The following is a 17368-nucleotide window of genomic DNA, read 5'->3' as shown; positions in this document are numbered from 1 at the left end:
TGCTGTTTCGAGCCAATTCATCGACGAATTCAGATAGAATGCAATTGTTTTGAACTCTGTATCTTTCAGTCAACGAATTGGGCCTATTAGTCGACTAATTGCTGCTGCTCCATCAACACAGGTGATTTCAACTATGTTTTCTTCCTTGTTTATGCACTCTTCCAAGTATATGAGCCACAAAAACATAACAATCTCCACCTTGGCGAATATACGCCCCTTAGGAGAACCTAAAAACATATCTCATTGCTCCACCTTGACCTTTGGAATGTTAGGTTTGGACCATCTCCCTTCCAGCACTTGGAGACAAACACCAAGTCCAAGCAACGTCGCTTGAACTTGTCGATGGCAACTTCAACTTCTACCATCAACCTTGATACAGATGTAGATTCAACACCTAAAGACTTCACCCTAGGCTTCCAATAAGACTATCTCACAACAGTAAACACAAAAACTGCTTCAAGTCTTCTATCACCAAAGTCCACTGCATAGTCTTCAACAAATCTCACAACTGACGATCCACTCTCTTGCCTGTCGAAACAACTCATTGCACAATCATGGGGAATTTTGACATATCCCGAACATTACAACCCATCCTTGGGTACCGAGAGGTAAACGTTTCACAACGATTCTCCATAGAACCCCCCTGAGACGGCAAACGAAGTCTCCCTGCGGTTCCGTTCACAAAGCCACCTTGAGATAACACTAATCTCCATGCAGCTCTGTCCATGTCAATCGGCAAACCAAAAGCCATCTTGATCGTACCCAACATATTCATGTCAAAAACTTTCAACAAAGTTCTCAACTGATAAACCTCAGTTAAAGCATTCCTAGCCAATAACATGTCATTCACACAAAATAGATACATGATGAGGATCATTATGCGTTACCTTTTGTCATTTTCAGATGTTACGATACGTGGACGACGTCCAGATGTCCATGTTTCCTTCGCCGACATGATAACACATGGACGACCTCCAGATGCCCCTTTTGTTCGTTGCTACGAAGGAACTCATGGTGTATCTAGAAGAAGTTTTAGTGTGAGAAAGACCCTAGTAGAGATGCCGAAGCAAATCTGAGATCAAGACCCCTTATGGGCCCCACATGGATCCATATTAGGCCCCACACGGTTGGGCCTCCCCTTTGACTTACTTTGTATTATTGCAAGATAACTTAGCTTGCAAGTGAACTTAGTATTTAATATGTGTTGTAAGTTGTGTGCTTAGTATTTAATATGTGTTGTAAGTTGTGTGCTTATTAAGTGTGTCTAGAAAATGAGAGTTTTTATTATGTTTGAAAATTGTGAGTGTGTTGAGAGTTGTGTCTCCCATGCTTACATGGGAATTAATTGTGTGCATTTATTTTGTCCCCCCATGCTAGCTTAGCAAGTTATGTTTATGTCTTCCCCTTCCCTATGTGAAGTCTCTATATATTTCCATTGTAATTGTTGTAACAATAGTAAGCTAGAGAATATATTGTTATTCAGTTAAAGACTTTGTCTTTGTGAGCTTGTTTAAACTTGTTCTGATCCTTGTGATTGAGTGGTGAGAGGCTACGTTCGTTCTCCCCGGAGATCGGGTGGTGAGAGACCACTAAACTATCCAACGATTCCATTCATTTCCCTCTTTCACGACCTCTATCCATCACCCACACGACCACTACCAGGTTACTCCACACGGCCAACAATACATCATTTTATTTGTTGCATATTCATCCATATATCAAAGTGTGCACAAAGGATTGCAGAGATAGTCTAACTTGTGAAGAATAACATCAAGATATCCTTCATAGTTATTGGTAGTGTCAATATTCACTTGGACCATCACAAGTGCACAGCAGTTCCATTGCAACTCAAGGCTTGGTTAAGGAATTCTATGGTGTGTTTTGAATTTGTGGCGAATCAAACCGAGTTATCCAACGATTTTCTTTGGTAAGATTGTTCTTTATTTAACCCTTGAATTTCTTTAGAACCCTTGTTTAAAGCCCCATAATCCTTGGATAAGAAATAGCCTTGAATCCTTGTATTTTTATTCAAACCCATAGTAGGTCAGTCAACTAACCATGACAGTCAGAAAACTAACTTGGGTCGGGCGACTAACCTTGATGGTCAATCGACTAACCTGCTACCGACTCTCAATATTTTTGTCTAAATCTCAAATAGTCAAATAACCCAACATTGCCACTCTAGAAATCTATAGAAATCTGTTCCTAGAATTCTATAGGTGACTAACCCTGATCCATAGTCGATTGTAGTCACCTAGAATCTGAACTTTAAATATTATTTTACATTGTTTAAGTCCTTGTTTAACCTTGTGAGATCCCATGCTTGAAATCTGAACTTCCATGCTTAAATATCACATCTAAGCTATTAGATTTCATGATTGATACTTGCTAGCTTATAAATCAATTGTGGGAATATTGTTGTGCTAATTATAGAACTTTTATTCTTGAAATATTGAAATAACATTTTTCCGCATTTTAACGTAATACCTTTGTGAAAGAACTCTTGGGACTTATCTCTGAACAACATCATACACCTTTTCAAAATCCTGGAACATGTGAAATATGGCATGCTTTATTATGTTTATATTGATTTACTGAATTCTTACTTTAAAGTGTCTAGTGTGTGTATGCTTGATTATGAGGGTTGAAATTGTAGGACATAAGTCGACCATCTCCATCCTGCATGATCTTGGGGGTATTACCATCTTGTCCTGCATTAATACATCACTCCACTGAATCCTATCATCCTCTTCAACACTGGAAGCCTCACCAACTCACACACTTCGTACGTATGCAATACTTCCATTTCCTCCACTATAGCACTCATCCACCTATTTTTTCCTTTGTCATGCATTGCAAATTGAAAAATAATAGAAACCTTGCTGCTGGTAGTAATGAATGCATAAAACTCCAGAATACTAAATTTATACCTGAGTGGTGGTCTGATAGTGCACATGGGCCCACAATGATTTTGTTGGTCTCCTGAGCTGAAACTCCCTGCAATATAAACTATGTCATCTATGTCCTGAGTCTGTTGCTCCACCTGCATGACATGCCCCTTCATACCGTGATATGGTTGACCCAAGATAGAACTCCCCACATTTCTGCCCTGAGTCCCTAACTCCACCTGAATAACATGGTTGATGCTACTGTAGTTTTCTGGCATTTGTTTCTCTTCCTTTACCCATGTACACTGTCTCATGGCTTTATCACCAAAAGTCATGTCCTCGATCACCCCTTTGTTTACCACAAGATCACCCAGCTTGCACCCACCTTTCTTATACCCCAAAAAGATATACTGTCCAAACATAACACCAAGCCTAGATCCTACATCACTAGAATAGTGCACCAGTGGACATCCACTCACAATCGAGTAGTCTATCGCAAAATCTACCCACAATTCACTTGTAACTCTCTCATCTAGCGATACTTTTGGTGATCGATCACACAAGAAACATGCCATACTTACTAACTTCACCAAGAAGAATCCTGCAAATAACTTCTTGAACAAAATCAGCGTACTCAACCCCAATGTTTGACTTGAGGATCTTTCTCCCGGTCCCCAAACATCTGAATACATGTAGTCACCCATATGCTTTAACTACATATGTCATAGATTATCTGACTCAGATTCTACAAGTGCAGCTCCACCTACAACCGTAACACCCTACAGTGCATAGATATTTCCCGCTACCTTTTCTCCTTTTATCACTATCGAGTCACCTTCACATACTTTCATTTCTCCACTTTCAGACTTGTAACTATATCCATTACAGTCTAAAGTACCCAATGAAATTAAATTCTTCCTTAGACTCGGTACATGCCTTACATCACATATGGTATAATAACCCGAAAAAAAATTTTAAAAAAAATAATTAGTTAAAATTATTAATCAATTAAATAGTTAAACATTATTAAATTAAATAGTTAAACATTATATATATATATATATATATATATAATATTAATATATTAATATGAATGAAAGCTTTAACATTAAGCTTTCCTGAAGACTACTTACCTGAAGAAACAAAGACGTCCCAGAACGAATTACTCTCTTCGTCTCTCTCAGTTTGTCTCTCACTCCTTTGTCCTCCTTTTCTCTCTCCTCAATTTCTTCTCCAACACTCGATCGATCGAAAAACGGAAGATACCGCTAGATTCTTAACTCCGCCACCAACATTTCTACTAGAGCAAATTTGTCGTAGAAGTGGTGTAGGCACCACTCCTAAGGTAAGGTAATATTTCCCTATTTTCTCAATTTCTCCTTAGATCTTTAGCTAAATCGACGATCAGGCACCACCACGGGGTCCTAGTCGCGATCGTTTACATTTTGACTGGAGTAAATTTTTAATTTGAGTTTTCTAAGCACCACTCCAAAGCAAGAGTGGGATTTGGGGAATTAAGTAAATTGGTTATATTTGAGGGTATAATTATTTATTTGGAATTTATACGCTTAGGAAATGTTAAAATAGCATTTTATTTAGGATTGATTTAATGAAACTAAAATTTTTGATTTAGGGTTCGAATGAGCGCCGCAGGTATCTTTTCGGGGTCCCTGTTGGCATAATTCAAGAAACCAGGTAAGGGGAAATATATATTAAATCAAATTTTTTTGAATTAAATGGAGAATGGAATATGTTATGTATATACAGGGTTATGTTTTTGGTATGGATTTAAAATGTCAACCGTTTAAATTATATTTTCTGAGCCTAGAACTGTTTATTAGATACGTATATGAGAAATTGAACTGATGAAAGTAAAAGATATTTTTAGGATAATTATGTAAGAAATGAAAGATATATTTTCAGTATATAAATGTTAAATGTAGGTTGACTTATTTTACAAGAAATATATATAAATTTTACTACTAAATAGTGTGGCATTAGTAAATAGGAATTTTGTGTGAAAATATGTTATATGTATGATGTAACGTCCCTCATTAAAATATAACAAAATACATCAAATGGTCAACCCAAACCCGTAAGTAGCGGGGACACCTGTCAAACACAGCGAAAAAAAACCTAGCAACAGTAAACATAAAATCACAATCATCCAACCATAATGCATAATACCAAAGCTTTCTATTAACATTAATATACTGTACTACTATACATTCTCATATACATCAAAATATCTCTAGGGTCAAACATAAAATAATTCTAACCTTAGTACAAAATCTTACCCTCCTCATGGGGTAATCTCACTAATCTCAACGGCGGCCTTGACCCGCCAGTCTCTTAGGGGCTCCTGAAAAATTTAATATTGTTGGGGGTGAAACACTTCTCAGTAAGGGAAAATAAACTAAATACAGTTGTGTGACAACATGAAAATTTAGTGCAATTATACATATACTGTACATTTCATAAGTCCGAAAACATTCGTCATATCATTCGAAATAATCATACATTTTCATATATGCTAATAACTCATAACGTACATAAACATCTGCTATAACTATAATACTGAAAATCAACCCACGATGAATAGCTAGCTAATGTCATGTATTACCCCCCATGATGGGTTGTGCAGCCCGAAGACGGGACCCAACAATGGCTAGCCGACCACTGCCAAATCAAATATGTATGTAAGTACGATGAGCCCACCACACCTTGGTCCGGACTGCCAGGTGGACGTCCACACTCTACTGAAAGCCACATCGACTATCCATCTCCCATCCCCTCGTGGGATGGTTAGCACTAATACAGCCTCGTGCCAAAATCTACCCATAGCTACGGTACCGAGCTCCTGGTCTGAACTAAACTAACATCCTGGTTGTGATAACATATAATACATGATCATAGATAACATCATTACGGCCTCGTGCCGAAAACATAGATACGGCCTCGCGCCGAAATCATACTTATGGCCTCATGCCAAAATCATAGTAAATATGGCCTCGCGCCAATAATATCAATACGGCCTCGTGCCAAAATCATATAAATACGGCCTCGTACCGATAACATAAACATGGTCTCGCGCCAAATACATTTCAGGTATTTACATTTGAAAATAACTCATTTATCATATATTCGTCAACTCAATATAACATAACCCATCTTTCCAAAGCACTTGAAAATGTATTTTACTCGTAAAAGCATTCATATCATATCTCATTTTATGTAAAATAATATTCATGCCACACATGCTCTATTAAAAGTCATACTTCATATTTTAAAATCATGATTTTCTGACATCTCATACATACATATACTTTTTAAGCATCATAGTAGTATTTTCCCAATCATACATTTCATTCATAATAAACGAATATATCATATGCTTTTTTGAAAATAAATCTATTCATAATCAATAATAGTTTGCATGGAAAAGAATTGCTTTAGTTTACTCCCTTACCTGACTACTGAGAAAGCCCCCAAAATATCCTAGGCTAACCCCGTATGACTTCCTGATCATCACCCTGAAACTCAAAACCCCCAGTACTAAATATCAATATTTTCATGCATACATCAATTTCTCTAACTACTATAAAGTCTAATTTTGCTTAAAAAGCCTTACCTCAACTCTAGGATGATTTCCAACTTCGTTTTCCCGATGATCCGCTCCAGCAAACTTGTAGGGGACTTCGCCAGGAGCGTCGTGGTAGCCTCACATCTTCGATCCGGCATAAAACCAGCCCAAAATCGAAGAGAGAGAGTGAGAGAGCCAAAGGGGAGAGAGAGAGTGTGGAGAGGAGGCTTGCAATTGAAGATAAAAATCAGATTTTTCATATTTATAGGCGGCGGAATTCGTCAATTAGCCCGATCTTCGTTGACGAGTTCTTCGTAAATTTCGTCAACGAAATCCACTCCTCATCGACGAAATTTAGTCAGCTCAGAAACCCCCTCTCAGCATTTTCTCGTCGACGAAGCCCTGAGTTCGTCGACGAAATCTCTGAAGCCTTCGTCAACGAAATCCTGTGTTCGTCGACGAAGCTTGGCAGCTTACTTCTTTTCCTTTTTCCAATTTTCCTTTCTTTATTATTTAAATTTCATTTAAAATTCGGGTCGTTACATATGAGATGCAAGATATACAGGAAATGAACTGAGTATGAAAATGTTATATGAAATATGTTGCATGTGAGTGTTAATGCAACCATGTAAAATAGCTTAAAGATGTTGGATAAAACAGCTAAAAAATGTTAGATAAAATAGCTTAAAGGTGTTCGGTAAAACAACTGAAAAATTATGGGTAAAACAGTTGAAAAATGTTGGGTAAAATAGTTGAAAGATGTTGGGTATGTTATGAAATGAAATGAAAATGAAAATGAATGAAACAAAAATGAAATGTGAAATGTGAACAATGTAAAATGGGAAAGAGTCACGTAAAGTGAAACGCTACGAAATGACAAAGCTGAGAACATGAATAGATGTGAATTACAGAATAATGACTGACAAAATAACGTATTATGATATTATCAATATTTATGTTAGTAGAACATGTTACGTTTAGGCGAGGCAAACTTTTCGTCCAAGGGCTTGCTGAGAAAGGTGAGTGCCCTAGTTGTATCAGGTGTAGTAGTAAGCTGCACAATGTGTTAGGGTAGAGGGAAACTACTTGTGTGAGCGGGTAGATTACCCTATTCTTGGGAGCCTTCGCCGGTAAACTTTTGTATGAACTGTGTGAGTATGAGATTAATCTATCACTTGAGGGTTTACTGAGTAAGGTGAGTGCCCTGGTATGCTTCAGCTGTGACCTTTGGGTTGCCTAATGTATCAGAGCAGAGGGGTGCTACTTGTATGAGCGGGTAATCACCCCTATCCTTAAGTAATCTCGTGGGTAAAATATCTTACATGTGTTTGAATAGGATCAAGAAATGATTTTAGAAATTATGTTAATGATTTGCAAATGATGTATATTACGTTATTAAGCCAAGCACACTTAACCATGGAGTTTTTATGGGAAGGCTCCCGAAAAGAAAGATGCATCTTATTGATATGGGTAGTAATATCTAATTCTCTTAAGCCTTTCTTCCACAGGGTGTCACAATTTCCCCAACTTACAGAACGCGACGTCCTCGTTGCAACCCATATTTCCAAACCTAGGCAATGTGAATCTCATCACACTTCCAGCTGGGTAATTCCTCTAATACCATTTTGTAACGCCTCGACCTGAGTCTGCCAGGGAGCACTACATCTCTTCTCCTCCACCTAGACCAAACAATAAGGAGGCAGACCTTATCGGACTAATGACTGGCCCCACAGACCAACACATGTCATTTTAACTCTGTTTTGTCCTCACACATACACTTCCTGAGAAAACTTTCCAGAAGGTCACCCATTCCAAAATTACCCCAAGTCAAGCACGCTTAACCGTGGAATTCTTATGGGAAGGCTCCCGAAAATAAATGTGCACCTTGTTAATATGGGTGATAACATCAAATCCTTTTCAAGCCTTTTTTCCACAAGGTATCACAGATACCATGAAACAGAGCAGCGGCAGGAAGGAAGAAAGAAGTAGCGAGAGGAAGAAGAAGATTAAAGATAGAGCCCAAGAATTTTCTTATTCCACTTACAATTACAAACTGCAAACTCTGTATTTATAACCAGAGGAAGAAGGAGGAAAGAAAACAGAAAGAAGAAAGAAGAAACATAAAAACAGAAAAATAAAAACTAACAAAACTAACTAAACTAACTATTGTTCATTGTTCTGTAATATCATTTATATATTCAAATAAACATAAGATGAAATCAAACTTTAACCTAAAAAACTTGTTAGACATCATAGCTCGTGGAGTATATACATGTGCCCTGCAGCGGATATACGATATAGAGTCAAAGGGGGGTGAATGGCTTTTTCCACGTATTAAAAATTTCTCTCTACAAAACAATAGTCTTAACAAGATGGCAAACAATTATATCACAATATACAAAATATAAATCATGCACAAGATAAATAATAAAATAAAGAGTAAGGGGAGAAAATCTTAACACCGGGTTTTAACGTGGTTCGACACCGAGCTTACGTCCACGCCTTAGCACCAAGCTAAGAATTCCACAATCCACTATAAATGTCCTTCCCAAGCGGAGCAAGCCTTACAACTCGGGTACACAACCCTACTCTCAGGAACAAATCCCTACACGCTCACAAAGAGCTTTCGGCTCACAAAGAACCCTCACCAAAATGGTTCACAAGAACCTTCCAACAAATGGTTCACAAGGAACCTTACAAGATGATGGAAATACAAAGGATACTCCACAAATAAGCTGATATAAATTACAAACCAAACCTTACACACTCTCTGAAGGATTTTATCAAACAAGATTGGAAAGCAAGAGAGTTTGAGCACTTTTGAATGAATGAACTAAATGCAAAGTGCCTAGGTTTTGTAATCAAAGAGATTTTTCACTAAATGCTTGTATAAATCACAAAAATCATACTAAACAAGTCTATGGACTTGTATTTATAGACAAAAACCCCTTATAGCCATTAAATATCCTTTGGGAGTAATTTCCAAACAAAACAAGCCATTTTCTAGCCGTTGGTATTCTGTCATCATCCCAAACCGTCGACGGTTTTTCTAGGCTCTTTGAAACCATTGACGGTTTCATGAATACGTCGACAATTACCCAAAATCAGAAAAAGTCATTAACACGAAAGTTGTGGGATTTTTTCTTAACTTTTCATAGACACCAAGATTGTTTTATTTGGATTTTTCTATTAAAAGTTATGCCCTAAATACCTAAAAATGTTCAAGACTCAAGACTACACTACGTTAAACGACGATCGCTCGGTTTTTCCTTATCAAGAAACTTTTTGATGACTTAAAACGTTCTTGACCAAAAGTATATGAAATATATTAAGTATAATAAAGTTTAATACTTACCCAAATGAGTTTCCTTTTGAATATAAGATATCTTGTTTGATAAAACACATTAAAAAGCTCGTTTTGTTATCTTATATATCAATATGTCCTTTAATGAAAATATGCTAGACTTCTTGAAACTTTTGAACATAAGATTCATTTAGATAAAATCAGGACTAAGTATGAAGATGTTCAAAATACCAAGATGTTGAAAACTTGTCCATTTGAAAAACATATTTGAGTTTAGGATTCTTTTAACAAACTCTTTGATTTTAACTTTGAAAACTATGAATTGAGTTTGTGACTTTTAGTGCAATCATATAAATTCAAGTGTCCTAGTATGCATGCATTGCCTCAACTCTTGCTCAGAAATCATGTAAGAAACACACCCGCAAGAACTACAAAATGTTCCTAACTTACGCGACCCTTATTACATATAAATTAATAATTAATCTTCTGATTGTGCTTGGGTCCTTCCGAATAAGTGTTCTTTTGATCTTCCTATTTGCACGTCAACTCGGTCTGATCTTTACCTTTGATCCAGTACTTCATGTACAAGTACTTATACTAAACATGATTTGTAAAGATTGGAAAATACTATGAACAATATATAGGTTAAAATCATTAAAACACTTAAAACAATGATGGTGTAGCCACCAAGGCTAACATAAAAAATTTACACATTTACTAATTAAACATTCAAATATTCATGAAATTTAATAAAAACCCTAACATAAAAAATTTCCAATTCAAATTGAATGACTTCAAAATTAAAACTAAATTTAATAATCATGCACATTGATAATAAAGTATACACATTCATCATTTATATATTGAAAATAAACATGACATGAAAAAAAATCCTAACCTCAATTTAGGGGTTCCACAGATAATACTTCAAATCAATAAATTGACTTCAATATAAGCAAATTCAACATACAATATAGCAATTTCTACTTCGAACTATTAAAAAAACTCTCAACTAAAATATCAAATTGTAAAAGATCTAGGGTTTCAAACAAATCTGATGTTGGAAGAACATATATCATTTTTGTTACTTAAATAATGATCTCTCAATGTTCACAAGGCTCAACGTTTATTGAAACTATATGTGTGTTGCAAACAAGCAGGCACTCATTCAACTACTACTCAAGCCTCGTCGTCTGTCCGTACTCATTTCCTCCTCTCGAGTTTGTGCATAGGAAAAAAAAAAAAGTTTTAAACCAGCCAAAAAGCTTTGGTTCATCTAGTGTTTTTTTTTATTAAAGTTAAAAATGATACCTTGTCTAGCGTTTTTTAATCGACACATGTACTAAAATATGCTACTCCGTCCAGCATTTTTTAATTGGTCAAGTCACACCCCAACTTAAAAGATGCTGATGTATTTAGGTTTTTTAATTTAATATATACTAGATGGACTAGAGATATTTGAGAGGCATCAATTTGGGGAAAAATTTTTATTTCAAATTTTTTTAGAACAATTTACACTAAAAAAATATTAAAATAGGAACAAACTCAACGATTGCAAATTATAACACTACCCTTTAGAGCAGTGGGCATTGTGCGCCTAGTGTGACCCTGTTTTGCTTCCACGTGAATGGGCAGATATGACGTGGATGGTAGGATCCGAGTGGGCGTATTGCGCATCGCGGCATAGAGTCTCATTTCAAGCTGTCCAAAACGGAACTGGTGCGACTTTGGCTGTCATAGGCACGTGGCAAAAATGTCAAAAGGTCAGAGTACATCATAGTCAACCGTAATCCTAGGAGCTGATTAGGTTTAATTAATTAATTAATTAATTAGATTTATTTATTTACTTGCTTATTTATTTTTTAAAGGAACAAATAATTTATCCTTCAAAGTTCAAATTATATATACACAATTAGTCAAAACAAATGAAAGAATTGATGAAAATGGAGCTAAAAGAATTAAATTTGATGTGGGAACTTTTGCCTGCATCACATGCATAAAAAAATCTTCAAAGACTAATTGTAACACAATCATGTTAGGTTAAACTATATCCATCACATTAATAATTATCTAGAAAGATACTGCAGTTTTTATAGCACATTTTGATTTAGAGCACATTTTCATATTTTATGTCATACGCTTATATATACAATTTTATTTTTTGTAGGTCTTTACTATTTCCTAAAGGTCGATCTAAATGACAGGAAGTTCAAGTAATGTTTCGGTGACGGTGTTGTTGTATATAGGGGGGAATTATCACCAGAGTAAAAGGTGTTAGTTATAGTACTAAGTCGGTTCGACCAATTCGAATTGGTCATAGGAGTAAATTAAATAAATTGTAAGCGGAGATATACAAATATTTGCATATCGATCCAAAACAATATGTATTGCGGGTGATCGTAAGATACTCTATGCGAGAGTTCAATGATATAGTCTTTTATGAGGCTATTCTCGTAACTGATGATTATGATCTGCGCATTATGTTGGATGCACACTGTGTAGGTCCCCTATATTTAACTATGTAGTTATATTTCGAAACCAATCCTCACATAGGTGTCGTCACAGATAAGCAGACGGGGACGTCTACCAAGCATGTGGTTGAAGTGGAGGAAGACACCCAACAAACACATCATGTGAAATGACTGCGGAAGAAGGTATTGAACCATACACGAGTGCAGAGGTTGGTGGAAGGCTTGCGGTGGATTTCAATGAATGTCCAAGATCGTCGTTCGAGCCGCCGACGTATGAACGACCTATTCTTCACACGAATGATCAGGGAGGTTGCGAAGAAGTTTCGGTAGAAGGTCCAAGATCATTGTTTGTCATTGTGAACAACGCATTAGACGAGGGGATGAATATTACAAACAATGTTAATTTAGAAGATGTAGACACGTAAGAGCTAGAAATGGGTGACGGGTTAAATGAGTTCATCAATGATGTGAACCCACCCCACCCCACCCCCTAGTGAAAAGAATGATGCCACGTACGACGCCCAGTTCATGGACGAACCTCTAATGTACGCTCAAATTGACGTAGATGCTGTATATTTATCACGTGAAGAGGAGCTTCCTATACAAGCGACTCATTGGGATGAATCGTTTGAGCTAGGTAGGGGGATGCTATTTGGGTCAAAGGATCAATTGTTAGCGGTAATGCGAATATATCACACTAGAACCCACTATGACTTCTACGTTGTGCAGTCCACTCCAGTGTTATGGGTTGCTAGGTGTAAGGAGTTCAATTACAGATGGAGAGTGCGTGCAATGTATCGAATGAAACACCGATTATTCGAAATCACCCAATACGGTGGTCCACACACGTGTTTGAATGACTTCTCTCATAAGACCATAACCAAATCACATCGTCCCTTATTGCTAGAGAAATAGTGAATATGATAAGGGAAAATGCATCGACATCAATCTCCACATTGAAAAAGTTCATAGATCATTGTTTTGGCTATTCGATCTCGTATAATAAGGTCTGGTTGGACAAACAGAAGGCAATTTCCCAAGTAGTCGGCGATTGGAAGATGTTCTATCAAACTTTGCTGAAGTGGATGGAAACGATGTGCGTGTACAATACTGGTACCATAGTCAAGTGGAGGTAGACTCCTATTCCAGGTTGTGAGGACACCGCAACGTTTGTATCTGCATTTTGATTGTTTGCAGCATCTATTCAGGGTTTTTGTCACTACCCTCCCATTATATGTATATACAGGACACACTTGTATAGTAAGTATAAGGGTAAACTCCTAATTACAACATTTTCAAATGCAAATAGGCAAATATTTTTCCTTGCATTTGCTATTGTCCAAGAGGAAAGGCTGGACACATAGAATTGGTTTTTGTGTTATCTCCATTTCATCATCGATAGGAATGACATTTGTCTGATATTAGATCGGCATCTAGGAATTCTTGTTGCAGTGTAGCATAATCCTAATTGGCAACCACCACAAGCTCACCACCGATTCTGCCTTCAACACGTGGTTAGCAACTTCAATACAAAAGTACAGAGTCTCAATCTGAAGTGCATGGCTGAGCGAGCTGGAAGGGAGCATCAGGTAAGAAAATTTGACAAGCAGATGGAGAGGATATACGATGAGGGTGGAGAACTAGTAAGTCATTTTTCAAGCAGATCCCTCCTTATATATGGACTTAGTGCCACGATGGTGGACAAAGGTATGGGAATATGACCACTAACCTTATGGAATGTTTCAACGCCGTCCTGAAAGGAGCTCGTAGCCTCCCAATAGCAACCCTTATGCAACTAACATTTTATTGCGTTGCACATTATTTTAATAGCCGACGAGAGGCTACTTGTAACGCAAGATCTAGAAGAAATGCATTTACTCTGCATATCCTGCTAGTGATGGAAAGAAGGAAACTGAAGGCGACTAGACATCAAGTCACGACATTCAACTGGTCTAGGATTACTTTTACCATCACAACCACGCAATTGGGGCCATATAAGGAAACAACGTCCAAACTTTGAGCATAAGTAGATGTGAATTCTCGTGTGGGAAGTGGCAAGCTTTACACTTTCTCTGTTCCCACCTTCTCGCTGCTGTATAGAGACATGGATAAATGTCGTCCAGTATGTTGAGTCATGTTGGAGCACTGTCGAGCACTATGCGACATATGCCATGAATTTTCATCCGATTATGCATGAGGCGTATTGGCCAGCATCCTCATTATCGAATTTGCAGACAAATCCTGCACATGCTCGACATAAAGGTCGGCCTAGGAGCTCACGTCTATGAAATGAGATGGACACAAGGCAAGGTAGAAAGAAGAGCACATACAACATATGTCATCAAGAAAGACATAACTGCACAAGGTGTCTGAGAAGAACCCAACCTAGGGATGCAACTTGTGATGCCCCGAACCCGCCACTAGGGCTCGGGGTGTTATGTGTTCCTTCCACCTATCTCTGATACCACAATCATCATGCACGCAACGAAATTAGTAATACATCCTCGATTAAATACTAGAGTACTATACTATACAACCAAAAAAGGCATATCGATTCCACTATATTACATATCTTGAACTATAAAACATAACCAAAATACATCTAAGTTTCTACAGCAACTCACACTATGCTATACTATCAACCCTGCTCTGGAGCTTCCTAAGATTGACCATAGAAGGTCTTGTAAAAGATGAGTTCTATATTGGGGTGAGACACCTCTCACTAAGGATGGAATAAATTATTATCAGTGTGTAGCAACATGATTTTTAGTGTATACAAAATATAATCATTTTTTAAACGACAAAAAAAACTTTTAAGACACTTATAGATTGTATTCACACATGCAACATCTTTTATAAGCAAGAGTTCCTGAGGATTGGGGAGATTACAAGCCCATAACATGTAACACCCCTTTGCTCTGATACCTTATGTAACCTTGCCTATTTAGTTTGGGTGTAGCTACAACTGATACCAATCAAGGCACTTGCCTTACTCAGCAAGCCTTCGAGTGGAGAGTTTACTTCGCCCCAACCACACGTAATACCACATGATAAATTACATTAAATACTTTGGTATAAATAACTTTCACATGCAAACTATAACTCACACCTATATCAATATTATAAAATGTAAGCTATTAATACTTTTGCAACTATAAGTTGTGTATAAATACTTTGCAACTATACTTTATGAACTGTAACCTTTTGAATACTCATACTCTGCTTTCATATATCCTACTCTATTATACTCTAGTTAAATCTACAAATATGAATATAAGAACTCACTCTCGAATGGATAAACTGTTGGTGTATATGTGTGCAATGCCCACCTCCCATGAGTTAATTGGCACACTTACCTGACGTATGGTTCAGATGAGGTTGAAGTGGTAGACCACAATGGTACTACAAAGACAGAAAACGTTCCCCTCTAAGACATAGGGGTCCAAGGACAGCGCCCCCAGTGGGGGGGGGGGGTATGGAGGGCAACACCCCCCGAGACGATATGGCCTATCCAGTGTGAACGGTGGGCACGGTATGTCAAAGACGGCCACTAATTTTAAAGACGGACACTAATGTCAAAGACGGTCACTGTTGACCTTATTGGTCACGCCCGGTTTTGATTATGACAAATACTCATTGTATCTAATGAGTAGTTGAGTTTTTGTGCAGGAATCAAGAATGATAAAATCAAGATGTGCACAAAGCAAGAAAGGCTTGAAGACAATTTCATAAACTCTTAATTATAATATTTTCCAGTGAAATTGTCTGTAATAGTAATTAGGGTTTTTCGGTTTGTAATAAGCTCACACACATCACATGAATGATTTACTTTGTAAGCTCAAACCGAACCATAGAAAGATCTTAGGGTGTACCTTCGGTCGACCGACACCGGACTTTTTCGGTGTCTTCAAAATTGGACCCCAAGTAACCTTAGGACACTCACCTTTGCACTTGTATGTAATAGGCACTTGAATAGGGTTTGAATGTTGCAAGAAGGGACCGAAATGCACACTTGGTGCACTTTCGGTCGACCGGCCAACTCAGTTCAATTTGGCCCGGTCGACCGAAACCGGTCCGGGTCAACTGTTTGACCCAGGCCCGGTCGACCGAGAACTTATAGGTCATTTGACCTCGGTCGACCGAACCTCCTGGGGGTCAACAGTTTGACCCGCCGGTCGACCGACCATTTTTGTTCGTCAACAACTTGGTCGACCGAAGGGTCTCGGGAAAATTCCCAGCGGTCCGGTCGACCGAGCCATGTAGTTCAAAAAGTGTCCGGTCGACCGAACCTCGGAATATTGAAAAATCGCCCTGCCCAGTCGACCGATCCCTTAGTTCAAAATTCCCCCGGTCGACCGAGCTACTTGAGTCCCGGTCGACCGAACCACTTTTGGTCGACCGGACCTCTCGGGTTGTTCCCATTTTTACCGCGGTTAATATTTTTCTAAACAGGGTTAAAATGCATTAAACTCCATTAAACTTTTCTAACAATACCCTATAGGTCCCCAACGGTCATATTTTCTCCCTTGCCTATATATATGCCTTCATTTGCAAAGATTAAAGGTGATTAGCCACTTTGATCAGGGAAAGTTCTTTGAAAATCCAAAACCCTATAATACTCATTCTTAAGCCTCCTACACTCATACTTACCTTCTCATACAAATTAAACCCTTTGTAAGTTGATTGAGTGCTAGTCTAAGTAGGTTTGCTCTCCCTCTCATATTTGATTGTTCTATTATCCTTGAGAGCTAAACCTTGAGTATTCTTAGGGGACTTTATTAATAAGTCTATCCTAAGAAAACTTTGATAGATCTTCTAAGATTTGCACCTCCATTGCAACATCTTAAGAAGATAGTATTTGTATTGTGGTTGCAAAACATTTTCAAATATCTACTGTGTTATTAATCTTGAAAATATTTGATGAGATATTTGATAGTGTGATAAAATCTTTGTTGCAATACTCGTTAACTCATATATCTTTTGCTAAATACAAAGATTGAATATCCTTTTGCAAACCCAACTTATACGTTGCTAGAGCTTCATATACATATGTGTATTGAGAAAACTTGTTGATTGAAATATATGAAGTCTGGATGATATCTTTGCTTGAGCACTTAGATTG

At 37.5% G+C, this 17368-nt stretch overlaps 1 protein-coding gene across 1 annotated transcript in view; it reads left to right on the top strand.

Moving 5' to 3' along the window:
* LOC131149879 (ribonuclease E/G-like protein, chloroplastic) overlaps positions 1 to 1488 on the top strand; it is a 58382-nt gene extending 56894 nt beyond the window's left edge. Inside the window, exon 15 of the transcript XR_009135314.1 lies at positions 904 to 1488. The gene's annotated coding sequence lies outside the window, so the exon portion shown is untranslated. The remainder of the gene's footprint in view (positions 1 to 903) is intronic.
* Positions 1489 to 17368: the final 15880 nt, after the last annotated feature.

The sequence above is a fragment of the Malania oleifera genome, chromosome 2 (assembly GCF_029873635.1).
Source record: "Malania oleifera isolate guangnan ecotype guangnan chromosome 2, ASM2987363v1, whole genome shotgun sequence".
Taxonomy (NCBI): Eukaryota; Viridiplantae; Streptophyta; class Magnoliopsida; order Santalales; family Ximeniaceae; genus Malania; species Malania oleifera.
The sequence above is the reverse complement of the archived record's forward strand: the minus strand, read 5'-3'. Positions and strand labels throughout refer to the sequence as shown.